General features: G+C 47.0%; 1 protein-coding gene across 11 annotated transcripts in view; it reads left to right on the forward strand.

Annotated features, from left to right (window-relative positions):
* LOC132885195 (sodium- and chloride-dependent GABA transporter 2-like) overlaps positions 1-23,680 on the forward strand; it is a 289,130-nt gene that overhangs the window by 215,012 nt on the left and 50,438 nt on the right. The gene's annotated exons all lie outside the window — the stretch shown is intronic.

The raw sequence follows: 23,680 nt of genomic DNA on the forward strand, positions 1-23,680 counted from the left end.
CAAGTTTCACTGCCTCTCTGAAAAATCAAATCATTTCAGAGAGGTCATAAGAAGTGCAGGAGGCATAGCAATTTTAAGAGGGAATTGTTTCTCTGTTTGGGCATCTTAATTATGCAATTTGCGTTATCCCCCAGGGACATTTCCTTTGTATTCAGGCCTCTTAACCTCTGAAAAACTGTAGAGGACTCCATGATAGAGCGAGCTTGGATACAGGCTGCAGATCTGAATGCCAGTTCTGGTCTCCTTCTGTTGGAACGGTATCTCATTCTTCTGTAATGAAACCTGGAATCTCCATTAGCAATTAAGTTGTTCACAGACACGGCCCCTTCCGTTGGTGGTGGTGGGGTGTCAATAATCACCAGTTTGCCGAAGCATAGCCAAAAGAATTGTCATCCTTGTCAGCTAACACTTCTTCCACTGCTGTAATGGAATCTACCCAATCGTGTACCTCATCTTCTGTGGGGTAAACACTAGTCAAAAAGAAAATCCTCTTTTTGTGACATGAGGCAGCTGTGAACTTCATTAACAAGGGCGCTCCTCAGTTCTGTTAATAGATTCGTGACGCGCTTCACAGGTCCTCTGCATTGGATAATTTCATCATTTGAACAGCCCTTATTCCAGGCTTGGACAGCAAATGGCTGCTGTTTGTCCCACTTTGAATTTCAGAATTTCACCAACTGTGCCTGGAGGCAGCGCCATCCAGCCTGATCTGCCACATTCATTCAGCTGCACTAGATGCAACAATAAATCTATCGTGTAGCTGCTCAGGCACCCTGCATAAACTTACGAGCCATGTTACCCCAACTAACAATCTGAAGCTTCAACTTGCCTCACCATCTTTCATCTTGGTTTAATTTGCTTTGTATTTAATAGTTCAGCGAGCTCCTCCTGTTGGCTCTTCCATTAAAGCATGGAAGGCCAGGGAGGTCTGCCTGGTGTGGTGGTGTTTTTTTTTTTTTTTGGGGGGGGGGGGGTTGCTGTGGTTCTCCCTGCTTTAGCCTGTTCATTTAGGCACATGGTAGGGCAGGGAGATGTGCTCTCCCTGCCCCAAGACTTTCCATGTATGCACATGGAAGGGCAGGGAGGGCCCAGAACAGAGCCACCCACCAAATACAACTTGTTGCAAATATTGCAATGTAAATAAGCTCCTTGAAGAAAGTGGTCCTGACAGAAATCGAGCACAATGTAAGTTCTGGCAGGCCATGAAGTCAAGCTCAGCCCTCAATCTCAGCTACATTAGCTGACTGCAGCTGATCTCAAGCCAGCCCACATCAGCTGACAGCTCAGCTGATTCCCTTCAACACATTCTATTGGCATATCTCTCATAGAGCACCTTATTTAAGCTGCTTTAATCTACCCACTTTTGCTGTGTCCTCTGCAAGCCATTTTGCAACCCACCTCCACCCCAGCTCCTCCCCTTTTATGCTGTCTGACTTTAATCAAATGTCATTTCTGTATCATTGAGGCCTGCTCACAACCCAGTCCAGGCCACCTTCTTCCATTGTTCCAAGGTCCAGTTTTGATGCTCACATGCCTATTGTCGGCACTTTCCTTGGCAGTCAGCATGAGTGCCCTGACAAATCTGCAGCTACTCAGCCCATACAAGCAAGCTATGATGCACTGTGTGTTCTAACACCTTTCTATCTAGCCAGCATTAACTTTTCAGCAGTTGTGCTACAGGTGCTCTTCTGTAGTTCACTGATTGTCCTTCCTCAGACCACTTCTGATCGATAATAATCACTGCATACTGGGAACACCCCTCTATCCACACCATTTCCATTACTGCCACCCTCCCTGCTTTAGCCATTCCATGCAGGCACATGTAAGGGCAGGGAGGTGCTCTCCCTGCCTCAAGGCTTTCCATGTAGGTACATGGAAGGGCAGGGAAGTCCCCTAATCCATGCCACTTCCGCTGCTGCCGCCCTCCCTGCTTTAGCCGTTCCATGCAGACACACATGGAAAGGAAGAAAGGTGGTCTGCCTGCCTCAAGGCTTTCCATGTAGGTATGTGGAAGGGCAGGGAGGTCCCTTAATCCATGCCATTTCCGCTGCTGCTGCCATCCCTGCTTTAGCCATTCCATGCAGGCACATGTAAGGGCAGGGAGGTGCTCTCCCTGCCTCAAGGCTTTCCATGTAGGTACATGGAAGGGCAGGGAAGTCCCCTAATCCATGCCACTTCCACTGCTGCTGCCCTCCCTGCTTTAGCCGTTCCATGCAGACACACATGGAAAGGAAGAAAGGTGCTCTGCCTGCCTCAAGGCTTTCCATGTAGGTATGTGGAAGGGCAGGGAGGTCCCTTAATCCATGCCATTTCTGCTGCTGCTGCAATCCCTGCTTTAGCCATTCCATGCAGGCACATGGAAGGGCAGGGAGGTGTTCTCCCTGCCTAAAGGCTTTCCATGTAGGCAGGTTTCTCTCCAGGGTTTCCACATAGGCAGGTGGAAGGGCAAGGACGTCCCATATTCTGACCTTAATCAATGCCATCTCTGTTATCATTGATGCTGCTCTGTTCTGTACCCTATTTTTTTTTTTTGGGGGGGGGGGTTTGCTGCGTCTCTCTCTGCTTTAGCCTTTCTATGTAGGCACATGGTTGGGCAGGGAGGTGTGCTCTCCCTGCCCTAAGGGTTTCCATATATGCACATGGAAGGGCAGGGAGGTCCCAGAACAGGGCCACCTGCCAAATATAGCTTATTGCAAATATTGCAATGTAAATAAGTTCCTTGAAGAAAGTGTTCCTGACAGAGCCTAGGTTTAGGTGGAGGCTTGGGTTCCGGTTGAGCCTTAAATAGTTGTATGAGGATGGTCAGGGCTTGGGCATAAACACAGGCTTGGGTGTGGACTCTGACATAGATTCAGGAAAGGTTTTGGGCTTGGGCATAGACTTAGGCTTTGGCATAGACTCAGGCTTTGGCATAGACTCAGACATGGGCCTGGACAAGGGTCCCAGACTAGACATGGAATTGGGCCTCAGACGAGGGCCCTGGACTAGATATGGACCTGGACTTCAGACTGAGCATGGATCCAGGCTTAGATATGAGCTTGAGCATGGGCATAGACTCAGGCATGACTTTGGGCATGGGCATGGACTCGGGCATCGGCATGGACTCAGGCATGACTCTGGGCTTGGATCTTTGCATGGACTCTGGTGTTAGCATGAGCATGGACATGGGCTTGGATCTTGGCATGGGCAGCACCGTGAGCATAGGCATGGACTTGGATCTTGGTATGGGCTCTAGCATTTGAGTAATGACATCTTTGAGGCCAGGCAGCAGACCTAAGAACTTTCCCCTGCTGAAATCTGGAGCAGAAGCCACCCTGTCAGCCTTTGGAGCGATCAGTGGAGAGGAGGCTGCCCTGTCAGTCTCCTGGGTTTCAGCCCCCCCCCCCCCCCCCCCCCCCAAAAAAAAAAAAAATATATAGGGGTCCTCCTTCCTGGAAGCCTGGATCCAGGACTTGAGCTTTTTGCCAAATAACTTTGAAGCTCCAGAGGCATGGGTGCTGTGTTCTGACCAGGTCTCATTGGTCCAATGAGCCAATAAATCATACAGCCAACCCACAAGCACTCCAGAGGTTTGGGCTGCAAGTCCTCATAGAAGAGGCAGCACTGCAACAAGAATCCATTGAGCAGCTGTTCCACCCCATCATATGCTGCTGGAATGTTCAGCCCTAGCAACCAAAGAAAAATCACAGATCCCAGCTTCAGTAACATATTAGCGTGGGATTGCGTGGCATGCCTGTACCTTCCCAGCACATCCACTGTTGAGGCAAATTTATTCTGTCAGAGATGAGGGTAGCAGAAGGATGTAAACGCAAGGAGGTGTTTATTTTACAGGTGCGCTATATACAAAACATGAGGCAAGGTCATAGTAACAAAAATTAACAAAACAGAAACAGTCATTACACAGTCATTAAACAGAGGTCTAGGACACATGACCAGAGAAATAACAAATGTGACAATAATACTTTGCACCATCCCTGTGTTGCTAGTGTCCTTTAATAAGCATGTGATTCCACTCAAATCAGCAACAGGTGTTTCCAATAATGAATTAGTCCCAAGGGTGCACTCGACATGCTCCATGTGCGTGGATGAGAGCAGCCTCTCGAGCTGCGCCAGGCATGCGAAGACATGACAATATATTGATACTCAGGGCCAAGGAAATATTTTATATAAAATTAGTACCAGTCAAATTTCTGGACACACCTTCTCATAAATAGTCCTTTCATAGCCTGGCGTGTGAAACAGATGAGATGGCATGTTTTTGCAGAATGCTGTGGTAGTGATGCTGGTTAAGCGTGCCTTCAATTTTGTCACCAGCTAAGTCAACAGTCACACTTCCTCCTTCATGCTTCATGGTGGGAACCACACATGTAGATACCATCCGTTCCCCTTGTTCTCCATCTCACAAAGACATGGTGGTTGGAACCAGAAATGCCAGATTTGGACTCCTCAGAAGAAAGTACAAACTTCCACTGGTCCATTCCATGTGTTTCTTGGCCTAAGTAATACTGTCTTATTGGTATCTTTCCATTGTGGTTTCTCATCTCATCTCATTATCTCTAGCCACTTTATCCTTCTACAGGGTCGCAGGCAAGCTGGAGCCTATCCCAGCTGACTACGGGCGAAAGGCGGGGTACACCCTGGACAAGTCGCCAGGTCATCACAGGGCTTCCATTGTGGTTTCTTTGCAGCAATTCAGTCATGAAGGCCTGATTAATGCAATCTTTTCTGTACAATTGATGTGTCTGCTACTTGAACTTCGTGAAGCATTCATGTAGGGTCTGAAGTGCTGTTAATTGGCAGTTTCTGAGTTTGGTAACTAATACACTTATCCATTACAGCAGAGGCCTTCTTGGTCTTCCTTTCCTGGGACGGTCCTCAATGAAAGCCAATTTCATCATAGCATTTGATGGTTGTTGCAACTGCACTTGAGGATATCTTCAAAATTCTTGCAATTTTCTGGATTGACTGGCCTTCATGTCATAAAGTAATGATGGATTGTTGTTTCTCTTTACTCAGTTGAGCAGCTCTTGACATGATGATGGATTACTACAGTTGTCGAATCAGGCTGTTTACTGTATACCAACACTACCTTGACACAGCACAACTGATGGTCTCACACACATTCAGAAGGCAAATAATTTCACTGTTTAACTTTTGACAAGGCACACGTTAAAAGAAAGGCATTCCAGGTGACTACCTCATGATGATGTTTAAGATGACAGCTGTTTCACAATCAGGGTATACTTTTCATGTCCACAATAGTCCAAAATCAAACCTCAGATTTTTGTGTTTCTCTGCTGCCAAACATTACCTTTTGAGATGGAGATTAACTGCACAGAATTTCAGAGATACAGGTCATATACTAGGCATGTTACTTTTGGTGAGAAGACGGCATATAGTGTGGTTCGAAAACTGACCCACTTTCTTATCCCCAAGAGTGAGATATACAAAGTAAAATTGGTGAAATGTATGTGACTGTAAGTACAAAGTACTGTGTAATTTCAAGTACTGTGCAGCAGTGTTTGTATTGGTAACTGTAATAACTGCAATCCTTGTGGTTTTTTGGAGAGGGCACTTTTTGATGGACACAGATTTCAACCACATGTGAAGCTCTTACAAATATAACAGACATTACTGCTGTAGGGCGGCACGGTGGTGTAGTGGTTAGCGCTGTCGCCTCACAGCAAGAAGGTCCTGGGTTCGAGCCCCGGGGCCGGCGAGGGCCTTTCTGTGCGGAGTTTGCATGTTCTCCCCGTGTCCGCGTGGGTTTCCTCCGGGTGCTCCGGTTTCCCCCACAGTCCAAAGACATGCAGGTTAGGTTAACTGGTGACTCTAAATTGACCGTAGGTGTGAATGTGAGTGTGAATGGTTGTCTGTGTCTATGTGTCAGCCCTGTGATGACCTGGCGACTTGTCCAGGGTGTACCCCGCCTTTCGCCCGTAGTCAGCTGGGATAGGCTCCAGCTTGCCTGTGACCCTGTAGAAGGATAAAGCGGCTAGAGATAATGAGATGAGATGAGATTACTGCTGTAGGTAGGGCTGGTGTGCCCCTGTAAAATGAAGTACAGTATAAGAAACACACACAGGGTGCGGGAGGGGTATTCCCTTTTGCGCTTCCCTTTTGAGTCTGGTTCTTCTCAAGGTTTCTTCCTCATGTCGTCTGAGGGAGTTTTTTTTCTTGCCACCGTCGCCACAGACGTGCTCATTGGGGATAGATTAGGGATAAAATTAGTTCATATTTTCAGTTGTTCAAATTCTGTAAAGCTGCTTTGCGACAATGTTTATTGTTAAAAGTAGTATACAAATAAAAACAATCTGGACAAGGTTGGCTGGTCCTATCACCTTTTCTTTGGTACTTCTGGAGCCAAGGTGACGTACAATCCATAATTGGGTAAAATATTAAAAGTTTCACATTCTATATGTAATTTAGAGTGGAAAGACAAACCAGTAAATAAGATAATAAATGGAGCCATAAATTTCATGACCACCATTGCCACAGGCTCCTACTACTGCTGCTTGTAGTAAACAATATCCTTAAATGTTTTTAAAGTGAGTTGTTGAGTGAAAACCACACTGCGTGATAATACTGTAATCTGTTTATCCAGTACAATGTGGGCGATTGTCCTCACTGCTCTGTGTAGCGTTAGCATAGTTAGTTCAGTACAGCACACAGCTGTGTCGCTCTGGGTTTCTCATAACACACCAGTTTGTTCCGGTAATCACTAATAAACCGATTCTCTGTGCTCTGGAGAATATATTTAAACCCCAGCTAAGTAAGTCACTTTATTTTTCTGTCCTTTGTCTGCCAAAAGCTGGCACTGCCTCCTGCATGCGTGCATGCTCCTTATTAGCAAAACTTCATTTTTAACTCTAGCAAATCAGAAGCGAGCTTTCTGGTGCCCCAACATTGCCCCAACAAGCAGTCAATCAGCCCCAAGCTTTTGTACAGTGTAGCTGATGTGATTGAAGGTCAAGACCATAAAGTCGCCACGAGTACACAAACACAAAAGCGTAAAAGAACGTGAAAATAACCACTGATAACCATAGGAAAGAAAAGGTCTTGGAAAATAGGAAATCTGCTAGCATTGTTGGTTGAGGAACTTTGAAAAGTAATCGGTGCCAGGCTGATCATGGCCAGATTTTGCACCGGGCGCCGGCTCTTAATGAAACCCCTGTATGCATATATTATATTGGGATATATATATATATATATATATATATATATATATATATATATATATATATATATATATATATATATATAATCACCTAGAGACACTGAGAACGTGCAACAACCTGGCTTTCTTGCACCGACAGTGGACAATGTTCAGCTACGCACGGACCAGTACGCCTCAGTCATTACTGTCCTCGACTCCCCTTTCTGACAAGTAACTCGCTCTTCTTGCTAAAGGACTGTCATTCTGTCTGGTCCCAAAGCAGATAAATGAACTTAAGGTTAAGTCAGATCTCTTTGCCTTTTTTCGTCGTCTCCAGTTACAAGAATTCTTCCATTGTACCCTGCTTTCTATACCTCTGGCAGATGTTACACAAGAGGATACGGTTTTTAAACTGAAATCTACATTCATGCCACCAGTTAACTGAGACAAATATTTGTAGTCCTTCATCAGCGTTGTTGAAAACGAGGTTCTGGAACAGGTGAGGTCAGTCCCAAAGTTCCATCGTAACCTGTCTAGGTCAGAAATGGTAGCTCTATGTGAACTAAAATCTAATTTGGAGATCATTATCAAAGATGCAGATAAAGGTTTTGCATGGATTAAAGTTTTCCGTCGCTACGACGGATTTCCGTCAACTGGGAGCGCTAAAGATCAATAATGAGAGTGATGCAGATCCGAGGAAAAAAGGGGGGGGGAGTAGGCCCATAGGTTTGACACCTATGTGATTTTAGAACTTCACCAAGCTGCTGTGATTGCCTGTTGTTGAATCCTTTCTTGTGCTATGTTTGAGTATATGTAAAGGAATAAGTTGTTGCGCTAGATAGGCATAAATAAATACAGCCTACGCTACTGTCTAGTCCCGGGGAGGCTGGGCGTAGGCAGCGAGCCGCGGCTTGAGTTTCGTTTCTATCGGCAGCTCCAGCCCGACTTTGCACTGTCCTAACTCGGCCAGGGGAGGTCCCAGCCTCTCCAAACTTGGCAGCCAGCGACCTCTGCCCTCTCCCCAACGAACCAGCGCTGCCAGGGTGGGCCAGCCCCGTGCCTCGGGACACGATTCACCCCGAGGCGAGCCGCGGCGCTCCGCATCAGTTTCCTTTTAACGGCGGCTCCACTGATGAAACAATTTGGCTGTCCTACTACTAGGCAACTACTTGCCTACTACTAATACTAGGCCTATTGTAGTAGTAGTAATAATCATATTTGCCTACTGAAAGGTGATCAGGTGAAAAATCTAAACAGCCCTGTTGAAGCCGCAGCAAGACCTATGCTATTAAGCTTTTTGTAGGTTAAACAGGCTTCGGCAGACAACGTTCTGGAAAGGCTGTGTTTTTCTTTGGTTTGATTAGCCTACGATTTAATCTTTAAACATTATGGTTTCAGCAGTTCGCTTAAACATTGGAGGCTGCAGAGTCGGGCTGCAAGATTTCCCGACACTTGCTTAAGATGCCAAACTTCATAGTAAGGAGAAAATAATTCCACAGTATTTAGTGCCTCATCAGTCTCAAATTAATAGTGAAGGACCAACGCGAATTAAGTCCCAAAAAACCATCTCGTAGGCCTATATTTTACATTTTCAAAAAAGTCCGGAATTGGATGTCGGTCAGTGGAGTGTAATGAAGTGTCTCATTCACTAAGCACAAAAGGTCGGAAAACAGTGGAGAAAACAGCTATTGCTTAAATAGGCTACTAATGGTTTACATTAGTAATTTAATGTATGTGACACATTCATTGATTAAATAGATAAAGAAGCGAATACTCCAAAGCTCAAAATTCAGGAAAGTGGCTCTGGTGTCGCAAGTGCACAAGAACAGTTATTTGAAAGTTAACCTAATGAATTTGTGCGTGTGCGTGCGATTTCATGAAGAACTGGGACAATTGGCATTCGGTGAAAGATTCACACCTATGACTCATTATATTCACACGCGCCCTCTCGCCCACTGTTGCTTCATTTTCCCTACTTACACGAGTGTCTGAAGATGGAGTTTTCAGAAATCTCCACTCTGCCCAGAGTTTGCAAAAGTAGCTGTTTTCAGTGACTGAAACCTCCGTATAGGTGTGAATGAGAGGTGCAACCGAATAAATAAATATGCGTCTTTTTTATCCGGCTACATGTAGGCCATCACTGCGCAAAGCCTCTAATGTTGAAATGGTAGTAATATTTATTAAAATAATAGTAGGCTAATTTCCACATTAATTGGTAAAATGTCCCAAGGGATGTGATGGGGGGGATGGCCGTTTTATAAGGGGGATGATTTGAGATTTTTATTTCAGAAGGGGGATGCCATCCCCCCACATTCCCCCTCAACTCGAGTACTGCGTATAAGGCCATATTTCACCGGACATAGGCCCTTCGATTTCCATCACTAGAGCGCGTCAGATTACTTTTGGTTTTGCCAGCATGGATGCGCTTCTTTTAAATGAAGGCACAGATGTGTCAGACATCGACAAAACGGTAAAGAATAAGTGGAGATGGGCTTGGCGAAATGAAATGGGCGATAATGGCAAGCTCCTGCTGCTGTGCCAAGGAAAAAGAAACAAAAACAGGCATCAGGTGTTGCCCAACTAGATGCCTTTGGCTTCACTGCGAAGAAGCAGATAAAGTGAACTTTCACTTTACTTTTCTTGTTTCCTGGCTTTATTTCAACAGATTTTCCTATTTTTCTTTCTGTTCCACTCTTCTGAAAGCATGGTTCAAGTTCGACTGCACTTGCACTTTTCTCTGAACCACTGTTGTGCATTACTAAAGTATTGTTGAAATAAATTTGCACTTTGCGCTGAAAACTTGATGTTTCATCATGAATAGCCACTAATGACAATGGTAAAATCTTGCCTTAGCTTTAGTCATTTGTTAAAGTTATGTAAATGTACTATAAGTAGGGGCCTAGGGGATAATGGACAACACGGCGTTTAAAATTTGACGCATCACTGACATGCTGACATGGTAGGGGCCAACGACATGGAGCTTTTTTTTTTCAGTCAGATGATTTTTTTTTTTTTGCTTTAATCCATGGGTTTTGGCATAGTAGTCATGGATACGGCTCGCTATATTGCTGAAGGACTCGTCAACTGTCGGACACTTCTACATATCGCCCACTAGACTCTGACCCGACGCAATAACTTGTAATACAACGTACATTTCTACTCCGCAGGCTTCATGAAAATGACACCATTATGGAAGATATGTACACGTTCGTGCTCCCGGAAGATCCGCGTCCAGCTCGCTTCCATCTTCTACCAAAAGTCCACAAAGCCGGAGTTCCAGGTCGTCCAGTGATTTCTGGCTGTGGCTCGCTTACGGAGAAAGTTTCCCAGTTTGTGGACTGGTTTTTGAAACCCCATGCCTTGTTACTTCTTACCTGAAAGACTCCTTTGAATTTTTGAATAAGCTGAGAGATTTAGGTTCTGTACCACCCGGCTCACTTCTTCTCGTTATTTTAGATGTTACTATAGATGTAGCTCTGTACCCTAACATCCCACATGAGGATGGCTTACAAGCTCTGTCTGACCTTTTAAACACGCACATTTTTTCTGATACTAGACACGCTGACATTGTAGAACTTGCTCGTTTTATTTATTTTTTATTTATATTTTAACAGGAAGCTTCTTCACTTATTAATGTGATTTTCAAGAAGGTCCTGATAAATAAATTTTCACAAAAGATATAAAACCGTATTTGGAGGTTCAATATGAAATCCAACTAGTTAAGTCAACATTATATTTTTTACTTTTACAAAATAAAGTTCAAATTATTTAAGTTTAGAAAAGTTTTTAAAGAAATTCGATTTAAAATGGCTAATCTTAGAACACTGCTTAAGTGCGTCACTCAAATTGTTCCATTCTTTTATGGCTTGGTACTGCATAGTTTGTTTTCCCCAGTTAGTTTTGGGTTGTGGTAAACGAAACTCGCTTCCATGCCTCGTGTTGTAGCCATGCTCATTGAGCACGTTTTGTTCTTACTAATAGTTTTTTTGAGTTTAACAACCAGTTATTTTTACAGATTTCAGGTACTGACATCGGTACGAGGATGGCACCCTCCTATGCTATTATCTTTATGCATGCAGTTGAGACACTTATTCTCCAGAATCCTGTTTCCCCGTTCATTTGGTGGCGTTTCATTGACGACATCTTTTGTGTTTGGACCCATGGTGAGGAGGCCCTTTTAGCCTTCCTTGATTTTGTAAACCAGATCCACCCGTCTATCAGGTTTACTGCGGATTATTCTCCTGTTAGTTAATTTTCTGGATATTTATGTTAAACTTGATAGTGAAGGTACTTTCCATACTGATCTGTTCATCAAACCTACTGACACCCGACAATTTCTGCTGGTGTTATCTTGTCACCCTGGTCATGTCAAACGTAGTCTACCATACAGCCAGGCTCTTCGTATTTTACGCATATGCTCAAATGCCGATACGGCGTTAGATCGTCTCTGCGAACTTGAGCAGTCTTTTTGTAGATGTGGTTATAGCAAACACAAAGTTAAAACTCAGATTAAGCATGCTATAATAACATTTTTCTCAGATGATTGTCCTAAAATGAAGAAAAGTGAGAATCGTGTACCGTGCATTTTTGACTATCACCCCGGCCTTCCAGACGTTAATGGTATTTTGTCACGCTACCTCACTATTCTCCACTGCTCCAGCAGAATGAGTGTGTGTACCTGAGAAGCCTTTGGTCTGCTTCCAACGTCCCCTTAATTTACGTAATTTGCTGGTACGGGCAAAGCTGCCCAACCCAGACACTAATTCAGTTACACAAGTTTCTTGTGGGCCTTGTGGAAAGTCGTGTTGTCAGATTTGTAGTATTCTTCCTTCACAAACTTCAATCACTAGTACAACTACTTCGGCTACTTTTGCCCTTGTCAGTGGTGGGGCCAACTGCGCCTCTACCAACTGTATCTACGTTATCACTTGTACCCTGTGTTACCCTGTGGGCCCAGTATGTTGGCCAGACAAAAACGTTTACACTTCGTGTGAATAATCATAAAAGTGCTATTAGAAACACTAGGGTAAATTCGGGTAACGATTGTACGCAGTTGTATGAACATGTTACTACAAATGGACATTCTCAATCTAATTTGTCCTTCACCATTGTACAGGTGTGTTCCAAAACTCAGGATCTACTGGAAGCAGAAAGAGATTGGATCTGGAAACTAAAAGCAGTGCACCCTTCAGGTCTAAATGTTAATGACAGTTTCTGTAGTCAGCTTAGAGGCCCACATGCCACTCGTTCTTAACCCTTTTCTGATTGGCCTTTGGCTCGCGGTTCTTTATTGGTCAGTTTCCCATTGTAAAATTTTTAGCTATTTTTGATTGGATGAACTTGACTTTCATAATTATTCGTTTAATTAATGTCATTTGTGCCACTTCATGTTTTGACACTAATGGCTTTCTGTTTTGTGTGTATATATACCCCTCATTTCCTGTCTTTTCTCATTCACTCCATGTACTGCTGTTTGTACGTTTAAATACAGTGCCTGAAGAAGATCCCTGTGTAGGATGGAAAATTTGCTATCGGAAACCGTCTTTCTGTTAGTTTGTGATATTTTACCACTCTTGTTGGCAGAATTCAAGAGTTCAATTGGCACAGACCCAACTTTTTAGCACAATCCACATATTTTCAGGAAGGCCATTCCAAAAGCTTAATGTTCACCTGCATCCATCCCACAGCCACCTTTGATGTGTGTTTGGGGTCATTGTCCTGTTAGAACACCCAGTTGTGTCCAAATTTCAACCATCTTGCTGATGGTTTGAAGGTATGCTGAAGCATTCTGAGGTAGTCCTCCGTGATTCCATACATTTTGGGCAATACACCAGTTCCATGGGCAGGAGAACAACCCCAGAACATAACGCTACCACCACCATGCTTAACAGTTGGTACCGTTTTCCTCCGTCCCTCTGGTCATTGTGGACAAACAACTCAATATTGGTCTCATCTGACCATAAAATTTTCCTCCAGAAGGCTTTTTCTTTGTCCATGTGGTTAGCTGCAAACTTAAGTCGAGCTGGTTAATTTTGGAGCAGGGGCTTCTTTTTTTGGACAGCAACCTCTCAGTCCACGGTGATGTGAAACTCACTTCACTATAGACACTGGTGTTCTAGCAGCTTCCTGTTCATTCCAAGCCTGTGACTTAATGGTTCCTGGGTTGTTCCTGACCATCCGAACCAATTTCCTCTCAGCTAAGAGTGACAGTTTGGGTCTTTTTACACACCTTGGCAAAGTGGCTACATTTCCCAATAACTTGTACGGGAACACAATTGTTGAAGTGATGATCTTGGATTCTGCAGTTGTTTAGAAATGGAGCCAAGAGACATTCCTGAGATGTGTAAATCTATAATCCTCATTCTTAAGTTAGCACCAAGCTCCTTACTTTCCCATTGTACTATATGTTGGTCAATCTAATGAGTGCTATCAAACAAACCCTTTTGATGTTGGCACAAAAAAGCTACCAGCAGTAATCAATCATGATCACTAACAAGTAGTTAAGAGGCCTTGGTCATGGCAGGTTAAAAGATACTTTGGAGCTTTCAGCATGACTGAATTCTCATCTCATTTCATTATCTCTAGCCACTTTATCTTGTTCTACAGGGTCGCAGGCAAGCTGGAGCCTGTCCCAGCTGACTATGGGCAAAAGGCGGGGTACACCCTGGACAAGTGGCCAGGTCATCACAGGGCTGACACATAGACAACCATTCACACTCACGGTCAACTTAGAGTCACCAGTTAACCTAACCTGCATGTCTTTGGACTGTGGGGGAAACCGGAGCACCCAGAGGAAACCCACGCGGACACGGGGAGAACATGCAAACTCCGCACAGAAAGGCCCTCGTCGGCCACGGGGCTCGAACCCAGACCTTCTTGCTGTGAGGCGACAGCACTAACCACTACACCACCTTGCCGCCCCATGACTGAATTAATAATCTAAATGGGCATTTTTTACTCTGTGTTAATTTCAGAAAACCCAAAATTAATTCAAACTTGTGCATCAAATCCTTGGGGTTTTTTTTCTACTAAAGATTTATGTTGTCCAGTCATTATGCCCCCCCACCCAAAAAAATAGTGCAAAGAAATCATTGAAAGCCAATATTGCCATGAGATTCATGTCTATTGAGTGTATGTAAATTTTTGACCTCAAATGTATACATCAAAAGTGACTGGACAATTGACTGATAAACAGTTTCATGGTCAGATGTGGCCTGTTTCCTCATTATTTCATAAATTAATGAGATAAAGGTCTGGAGTTGATACCAAGTGTTGAATTTGCATTTGGTATCTGTTCATGGGAACTATCATTACACAGTCAAAAAGGAATTAAGCGCAGTTTGCACTTGTGGCAAAGTGTGCAAGAACCCACGTGGCCTGAGGATCCACCAGGCCAAGATGAGATGTGTGCAGATGGGGCAGGTGCCACAGCGCTCAGGGACTAACCCTGGTGAGGCACAGGAGGAGCATGGTCCGGAGTTAACCCACAGTGCCAAGAACCTCCAGGTGACACGAGCACCAAAGCCACACACACAATCAGAACACCGTCGGGTCAAGTGGCCACAAGCCAACAAGGAGAAGGAGTGGCTCCAGTTTGATGAAGATGCCGATAACATCTTGGATGGCATGGCTAAGGGTGATGTTGACTGGTGCCTCCAGTCCATGACCACCATCATCATGAGCCTAGCAGCCGAGAGGTTTGGATTAGAAGAGAAGAAAACAGAGAAACTTCCCTACACCAAGAACAATCAGGTGAAGAAGATTCACCAGGTTGGGCAAGAACTGAAGAGCCTGAGGCGGCAGTTCAAGGAGGTAAGTGAGGAGGAGAGGGGACCTCTGTCAGAGCTATGCAGCATCCTACGCAGGAAGCTCATGACCTTGAGGAGGGCTGAATGGCACAGGAGGAGGAGAAAAGAGAGAGCCAGGAAGCGAACTGCCTTTCTAGCAAATCCATTTGGATTTACAAAACAGCTGCTGGGGCAGAAGCGCAGTGGCAAGCTGAACTGTTCTAAAGGTGACATTGACCAATACCTCTCCACCGTCTTAAGTGATGCACTCAGGGAGCAAGATCTGGGCAACTGCAAGCCTCTAATTGACCCTCCTGTACCAGTACTGGACTTTGATGGAAAGGAGCCCAGTTGGAAGGAGATCCAGGAGGTGGTCAAGAAGGCAAGAACAAGCTCAGCTCCAGGACCTAGTGGGGTGCCTTATAGGGTTTATAAGAACTGCCCAAGGTTACTCCACAGGCTCTGAAGGTGATATGGAGGAGGGGAAGGGTCGCTGAACGGTGGAGGTTTGCTGAAGGAGTGTGGATTCCGAAGGAGGAAGAGTCAAAGAACATCGACCAGTTTAGAACCATCTCCCTGCTCAGTGTTGAAGGAAAGATATTCTTCAGCATTGTTGCCAGGCGCCTAACAGACTACCTCCTAAAGAACGACTATATCGACACACCTGTTCAAAAAGGAGGGATCCCCAAGGTATCAGGGTGTCTGGAGCACACAGGTGTGGTTACCCAGCTGATCAGAGAAGCAAGAGAGAACAGAGGTGATCTAGTTGTGCTGTGGCTGGACCTCACAAACGCCTACGGATCGATACCACACAAGCTGGTGGAAGAGGCACTGCAGCGGCACCATATTCCAGATAAGTTCAAGAACCTCATTCTTGACTACTACAATGGCTTTAGTATGAGGGTTTCTTCAGGGGCCATAACATCGGACTGGCATAAGATCGAGAAGGGAATCATTACAGGGTGTACTATCTCAGTGATTCTTTTTGCACTAGCCATGAATATGCTGGTAAAGTCAGCCGAGTTTCAGTGCAGAGGGCCCCTCTCCAAGTCAGGCATCAGACAGCCACCAATCAGGGCCTTCATGGATGACGTGACTGTAACTACACCACACGTGCCAGGGAGCAGGTGGATCTTGAAGGGTTTGGAGGAAGTGCTCACCTGGGCCCTCAAGACCTTTTAAGCCACAAAAATCCAGATGGCTTGTGCTGAAGAAGGGGAAGGTCACGGACAAGTTCCAGTTCATGCTGGGCAGTGCCCAGATTCCACCCATCACAGAGAAGCCCGTGAAGAGCCTGGGGAAGGTTTTTGACTGCAGCCTGAGAGACACCGCAGCCGTTCAATCAACCAACCAAGAGTTGGAAGCATGGTTGACCGCAGTGGACAAATCGGGCCTACCAGGCAAGTTCAAGGCTTGGATTTAACAACATGGCATCCTTCCAAGGATTCTGTGGCCCCTCATGATCTATGTGGTTCCAATTTCTACGATCGAGAGCTTTGAGAGGAGAGTCAGCAGGTTCCTGCGGAAGTGGTTGGGCCTTCCTTGGAGTCTGAGCAGCATCGCCCTGTATGGCCATAATAACATGCTGAAACTCCCAACTAGCAGCCTGTTGGAAGAGTTTAAAGTGAGCCGTACAAGGGAGGTGTTGCAGTACCGAGAGTCAAAGGACCCAAAGGTCTCTCAGGCTGGCATTGAAGGTAGGATGGGGCGGAAGTGGAGAGCTGCGGATTCTGTGGAGGTGGCTGAATCACGGCTACGATACAGGACACTGGTCGGGACAGTGGCTCGAGGTAGAGAAGGCCTCGGCAGCAATGTAACACCTCGCTTCGACCAGGTAAAGGGAGAGGACAGGAGAGCACTGGTTCAGGAAGAGGTGCGGGCATTCATCGAAGAGGAACGAGCCAGCAAGGTGGTGGGGATGCGGCAGCAGTGAGCCTGGACTCGATGGGAGCATGCGCTAGACCATAAAGTCTCCTGGAATGAGCTGTGGAGAGCAGAGCCCCAGCACATTTGGTTCCTAATCCAGGCTGTTTATGATGTGTTACCAAGCCCATCAAACCTGTTCAGCTGGGGGAAGGTAGAGTCACCAGCCTGCGCCCTGTGCCAGAAAAGGGGGACACTGGAGCACATCCTTAGCAGCTGCCCAAGAGCTTTGAGCGAGGGACGCTACCGCTGGCGCCATGACCAAGTGCTAAGGGCGATTGCGAATACCATCTGCAATGGAATCAACCAATGCAAGCGCCTCCGCCCTGCAAAGCAGACCACTGCTTTTGTGAGAGCCGGGGAGAAACCACTAGCTGTGTCCAGGACCAAGTATTCTGGTTTGTTGGCAACAGCTCAAGACTGGGAGTTGAGAGCTGACTTGGGAAGACAACTTAAGTTCCCAAAAAAGGTAGCCACAACAACGCTAAGACCAGATCTAGTCCTCACCTCAGAAACCATCAAACAGGTGGTCCTGTTGGAGCTTACTGTCCTGTGGGAGGAGCGCATTGAGGAAGCTAATGAGAGGAAGAGAGCTAAGAATGTTCAACTAGTGGAGGAGTGCCGTTGCAATGGGTGGGGGACAAGATGTGAACCCATTGAGGTTGGATGTAGAGGGTTTGCAGGCCCGTCCCTCTGTAGGGCTTATAACATGCTGGGCATCACAGGGGCAAGGAGGCAAAGGGCCATAAAGGAAGCCACTGAGGCAGCTGAAGTTGCCTCACGGTGGCTGTGGATCAAAAGAGGAGATCCGTGGGCAGAGTAGCGCTACCTGGACACAAGCTGGGGCTTGGTCGCCTGGGTGAGAGTGTATGATGTTTGAAAGACCCGAAACACTCGAAGACCCCAGGTAACATCATTGAAGATGTGTCCAGGTTGCATCACTTGCTGATGTATGTTATAAGAAGGCAATCATTAAGCTTAAACAAAATGGACACCTATTAGAGAGAGAGAGAGAGAGAGAGAGAATAGAAATTTTTAGAAGTGGTATGTTCGAAAGAAGGCATGCACGAGTAAGCTCAGCAACACCAAAAGGCCTGGAAGGCCATGAAAGAAAACTAAAGTGGCTGATTGCTGAATTTTTTTTATTTTGAGAATGAAAAACCCCTTCACAACATCTATCCAAGTCAAGAACACTCTGGAGTAGGTAGGCGTATCATTGTCAAAGTATAGAATCAAGAGATACCTTCATGAATCTAAATAAAGGCCTTTACCTTTACCTATGAGGGTTTACCTAGAGATGCAAACTACTGGTAATACTAAAGAGCAGAAAGGCCAAATTCGAATATATATATATAATATCTCAAGCGGCACAGTGGTGTAGTGGTTAGCGCTGTCGCCTCACAGCAAGAAGGTCCGGGTTCGAGCCCCATGGCCGACAAGGGCCTTTCTGTGCGGAGTTTGCATGTTCTCCCCGTGTCCATGTGGGTTTCCTCTGGGTGCTCCGGTTTCCCCCACAGTCCAAAGGCATGCAGGTTAGGTTGACTGGTGACTCTAAATTGACTGTAGGTGTGAATGTGAGTGTGAATGGTTGTCTGTGTCTATGTGTCAGCCCTGTGATGACCTGGCGACTTGTCCAGGGTGTACCCTGCCTTTAGCCCGTTGTCAGCTGGGATAGGCTCCAGCTTGCCTGCGACCCTGTAGAAGGATAAAGCGGCTAGAGATGATATGGTATTTTATTTATATATATATATATCGGGCTGCACAGTGTTGTAGTGGTTAGTACTGTCACCTCACAGCAAGGTCCTGGGTTCGAGCCCAGTGGCTGGTGAGGGCCTTTCTGTGTGGATTTTGCATGTTCTCCCCGTGTCTGCGTGGGTTTCCTCCGGGTGCTCCAGTTTCCCCCGCAGTTCAAAAACATGCAGGTTAGGTTAATTGTCTCGTCTCGTCTTCATCCGCTTTATCCAGGGCTGGGTCGCGGAGGTAGCAGTCTGAGCATGGAAGCCCAAACTTCCCTTTCCCCAGACACCTTGGCCAGCTCCTCGGGAAGAACACCGAGGCGTTCCCAGGCCAGCTGAGAGACATAGTCCCTCCAGCGTGTCCTGGGTCTTCCCCGGGGCCTCCTCCCAGGGGGACATGCCTGGAACACCTCCCCAGGGAGGCGTCCAGGAGGCATCCGAAAGAGATGCCTGAGCCACCTCAGCTGATTCCTCTCGATGTGGTGGAGCAGCAGCTCTACTCCGAGCTCCTCTCGAATAACTGTGCTTCTCACCCTAGCTCTAAGGGAGCGCCCAGCCACCCTGAGAAGGATACTCATTTCGGCCGCTTGTATCCGCGATCTTGTTCTTTTGGTCATTACCCAAAGCTCATGACCGTAGGTGAGAGTCAGAACGTAGATCGACCGGTAAATCGAGAGCTTCACCTTTTGGCTCAGCTTCTTCAACACGATGGACCGGTAAAGCGACCGCATCACTGCAGAGGCTGCACCGAGCCACCTCTCAATCTCACGCTGTATCCTTCCCTCACTCGTGAACAAGATCCACTTGAGGCAGGACTTCTCCACCAACCTGGAGAGGGCAAGCCACCCTTTTCCGGTCAAGAGACTTGGACTTGGAGGTGCTGATTCTCATCCCAGCCACTTCACACTCGACTGCAAACCGCCCCAGTGCATGCTGAAGGTCCTGGTTTGAAGAAGCCAACAGGACAACATCATCTGCAAAAAGCAGAGATGAAATCCTGGGGTTCCCAAACAGGATTCCTTCCAGCCCCTGGCTGCACCGAGAAATTCTGTCCATAAAAATTATGAACAGAACCGATGACAAAGGGCAGCCCTGATGGAGTCCAACATGCACTGGGAACAGGTCTGACTTACTGCCGGCAATGCGAACCAGACTCCTGCTCCGTTCGTACAGGGACCGGACAGCCCTTAGCAAAGAGCCCTGAACCCCATACTCCCAAAGCACCCCCCACAGAATACCCCAAGGGACACGGTCAAATGCCTTCTCCAGATCCACAAAGCACATGTGGACTGGTTGGGCAAACTCCCATGAACCCTCGAGCACCCTATGAAGGGTATAGAGCTGGTCCAGTGTTCCACGACCAGGACAAAAACCGCATTGTTCCTCCTGGATCTGAGGTTCGACTATTGGCTGGATTCTCCTCTCCAGTACCCTGGAGTAAACCTTCCCGGGTAGGCTGAGAAGTGTGATTCCCCTATAATTGGAGCACACTATCCGGTCCCCTTTCTTAAAAAGAGGGACCACCACCCCAGTCTGCCACTCCAGAGGCATTGTCCCTGACCGCCATGCGATGCTGCAGAGGTGTGTCAACCAAGACAGCCCCACAATATCCAGAGACTTGAGATACTTGGGGCAGATCTCATCCACCCCCGGTGCCTTGACACCGAGGAGCTTGAAAACCACCTCAGTGACTTCGGCTTGGGTAATAGACGAGTCCACATCTGAGTCAGAAACCTCCGCTTCCTCAATGGAAGACGTGACTGTGGGATTGAGGAAATCCTCAAAGTATTCCTTCCACCGCCCGACAATGTCCCCAGTCGAGGTCAACAGCTCCCCACCCGCACTGTAAACAGTGTTGGCAGAGTACTGCTTCCCCCTCCTGAGGCGCCGGACAGTTTGCCAGAATTTCTTCGAGGCCAACCGATAGTCCTCCTTCATGGCCTCCTCCTGGTTCCGAGTTTTTGCCTCTGCAACTGCCCGAGCTGCAGCACGCCTGGCCTGCCGATACCCGTCAGCTGCCTCCGAAGTCCCGGAGGCCAACATGGCCTGATAGGACTCCTTCAGCTTAACGGCGTCCCTTACTTCCGGTGTCCACCACCGGGTTCCGGGATTCCCGCCACGACAGGCACCGGAGACCTTGCGGCCACAGCTCCGAACAGCTGCGTCTACAATGGAGGTAGAGAACATGGTCCACTCAGACTCGATGTCCCCCGCCTCCCTCAGAAGCTGGGAGAAGCTCTCCCAGACGTGGGAGTTAAAGACCTCCCCGACAGAGTGCTCGGCCAGACGTTCCCAGCAGACCCTCACCATACATTTGGGCCTGCCAGGTCTGTCCGGCTTCCTCCTCCGCCAGCGGATCCAACTCACCACCAGGTGGTGATCAGTTGACAGCTCAGCCCCTCTCTTCACCCAAATGTCCAAGACATAGGGCCGGAGATCAGATGAAATGACAGCAAAGTCGATCATCGACCTCTGACCTCAGGTGTCCTGGTGCCACGTGCACTTATGGACACCCCTATGCTCGAACATGGTGTTCGTTATGGACAAACTGTTACTAGCACAGAAGTCCAATAACAAAACACCACTTGGGTTCAGATTAGGGAGGCCGTTCCTCCCAATCACGCCCCTCCAGGTGTCACTGTCGTCGCCCACGTGAGCGTTGAAGTCCCCCAGTAGAACAATGGAGTCCCCAGTCTGAGCACCTCTCAGTACCTCTCCCAGGGACTCCAGGAAGGCCGGATACGCTATACTGCTATTCAGCCCATAGGCACAAACAACAGCAAGAGCCCTCTCCCCGACCTGAAGGCTCAGAGAGGCAACCCTCTCGTTCACTGGGGTAAACTCCAACACATGGCAGCTGAGCTGGGGAGCTACAAGCAAGCCCACACCGGCCCGCCGCCGCTCACCATGGGCGACTCCAGAGAAGTGGAGAGTCCAGCCCCTCTCGAGGAGCTGGGTTCTGGAGCCCAAGCTGTGCGTGGAGGTGAGCCCGACTATCTCTAGCCGGTACCTCTCAACCTCCCGCACAAGCTCAGGCTCTTTTCCCCCCCAGTGAAGTGACATTCCATGTCCCAACAGCTAGCCGCTGTGTTTGGGGATCAGGTCTTCGAGGCCCCTGCCTTCGACTGCCACCTAATCCACACTGCACCAGCCCCCTACGGCTACCTCTGTGGGTGGTGAACCCACAGGAGGTCGGGCCCATGTCACCGCTTCGGGCTGAGCCCGGCCGGGCCCCGTGGGCAAAGGCCCAGCCACCAAGCGCTCGCATACAAGCCCCAACCCCGGGCCTGGCTCCAGGGTGGGGCCCCGGCTGCACCATGCCCGGCAACGGCACGGTCCTTGGTTTTTTTTTTTTTTAAATCCATAAGGGTTTTGGTGAACTGCTCTTGGTCTGGCCTGTCACCTAGGACCTGTCTGCCTTGGGAGACCCTAACAGGGGTGTAATGCCCCCGACAACATAGCTCCTAGGATCATTCAAGCACACAAACCCCTCCACCACAATAAGGTGGCAGTTCTAGGAGGGGTAAGGTTAATTGGTGGCTCTAAATTGACTGTAGGTATGAGTGTGAATGGTTGTTTGTAACAGTGTCAGCCCTGCGATAACCTAGCGACTTGTCCAGGGTGTACCCTGCCTCTCGCCCATAGTCAGCTGGGATAGGCTCCATCATAAAATTGTCATTTTTAATTATTGGTTACAAATGCTATGCAGTCAATGAAGTCTGGAACCCATAGACATCACCAGATGCTGGGTTTCTTCCTTGGTGATATTCTGCCAGGCTGATACTGCAGCTATCTTCAGTTCCTGTTTGTTCTTGGGAGATTGTCAGACTGCATATTCAGTTGGATTCAGGTCACGTGATTGACTTGGCCATTGCAGACCATTCCTTTTTTTTTTGGCTTTATTTCTACACTTGAACTCTAGATCTTTTATGTTCATTTCTAAGTGAAATAATGAGGGAATAACACACACCTGGCCAGGAGACATCTGAGCAGCTAATTGTCCAATTGCATTTGGTCCCTAAAAATCTGGGGGACCCATGTATAAAAGTGCAGTAATTCCTACACCTTTCACCTGATTTGGATGGAAATACCTTCAAATTAAACCCAAAAGTTATTATTCTGTATATTGGAGTTTATATTAAATATTCTATGGTCAAAAAAGTCCTTCCCAAGCCACAAGGCACATCAGGGGGCACCAATCTCCGTTTCAGTAGCTCTCAGCCTCTCGCCTATATCTAGGGTAACAGTGGGGGGCTAGTCCTCTGGTAAACATGAATGTTTGACTCCCTGCTCACATCTGTATTGCCTTGCCAGCTGGCAGTAGGAACCATTTTTATGATGATCTTTGGTATGACCCAACTGTTATGCCCCGGTCTAGAGGAAACCTGACCGTAGCTGCAAAGTGAATTCTCCTTTCCCCACTCTCAAGGATGACCAGTGCCACAACCAATTGCAGTCCAAAACACAACTGGTTTATTTCAGCACAGGTAAAATTGGCGTCGGGTTGAGCACGGCCCAAAATAACAAACAAAACAATGTATTTAAATGTCCACTAACTTAACTTGTTGATAAAAGAAAACAAAATAAAATACAGGGATCTTGCCTAACTCACTAACATAAACAGGAGAAAACAAAGTGCAACAAAAAGGGGTTTTCACCCCTACAGTTTCCTGGAGTGCTTTTAGGGAAGTATTTACACTGTTTACAACTCAGATACTTTTATCAGTTGACAACACAACAAGGCACGGTCCAGTTGGGAGTAAGGAGAAAGTGAAGCACATCCATCTTCTCCAGAAAGCATTTTAAAGCAGGTGCTATCAACCATGGTCCAATCAGCTGCCCTTATCTACAACCGAAAATCTTTAAAGAAAAGTCATGGGAACAGATGAAAAATACCCCCCTCAGGCAGGGAAGGAGAACAGCAAAAACAGAGATATCAATAATAATACAGACTATGACCCAGGGTCATAACACCGACCACAAGTGGAGCTTGCAGTCTCCTGATCAAGAGGCAGACACACTAACCACTAGGCCAACTCGCGGTATATATTGTGGTTCACAGCTAAAATAACAATAAC

The sequence above is a fragment of the Neoarius graeffei genome, chromosome 4 (assembly GCF_027579695.1).
Source record: "Neoarius graeffei isolate fNeoGra1 chromosome 4, fNeoGra1.pri, whole genome shotgun sequence".
NCBI classification, from domain to species: domain Eukaryota; kingdom Metazoa; phylum Chordata; class Actinopteri; order Siluriformes; family Ariidae; genus Neoarius; species Neoarius graeffei.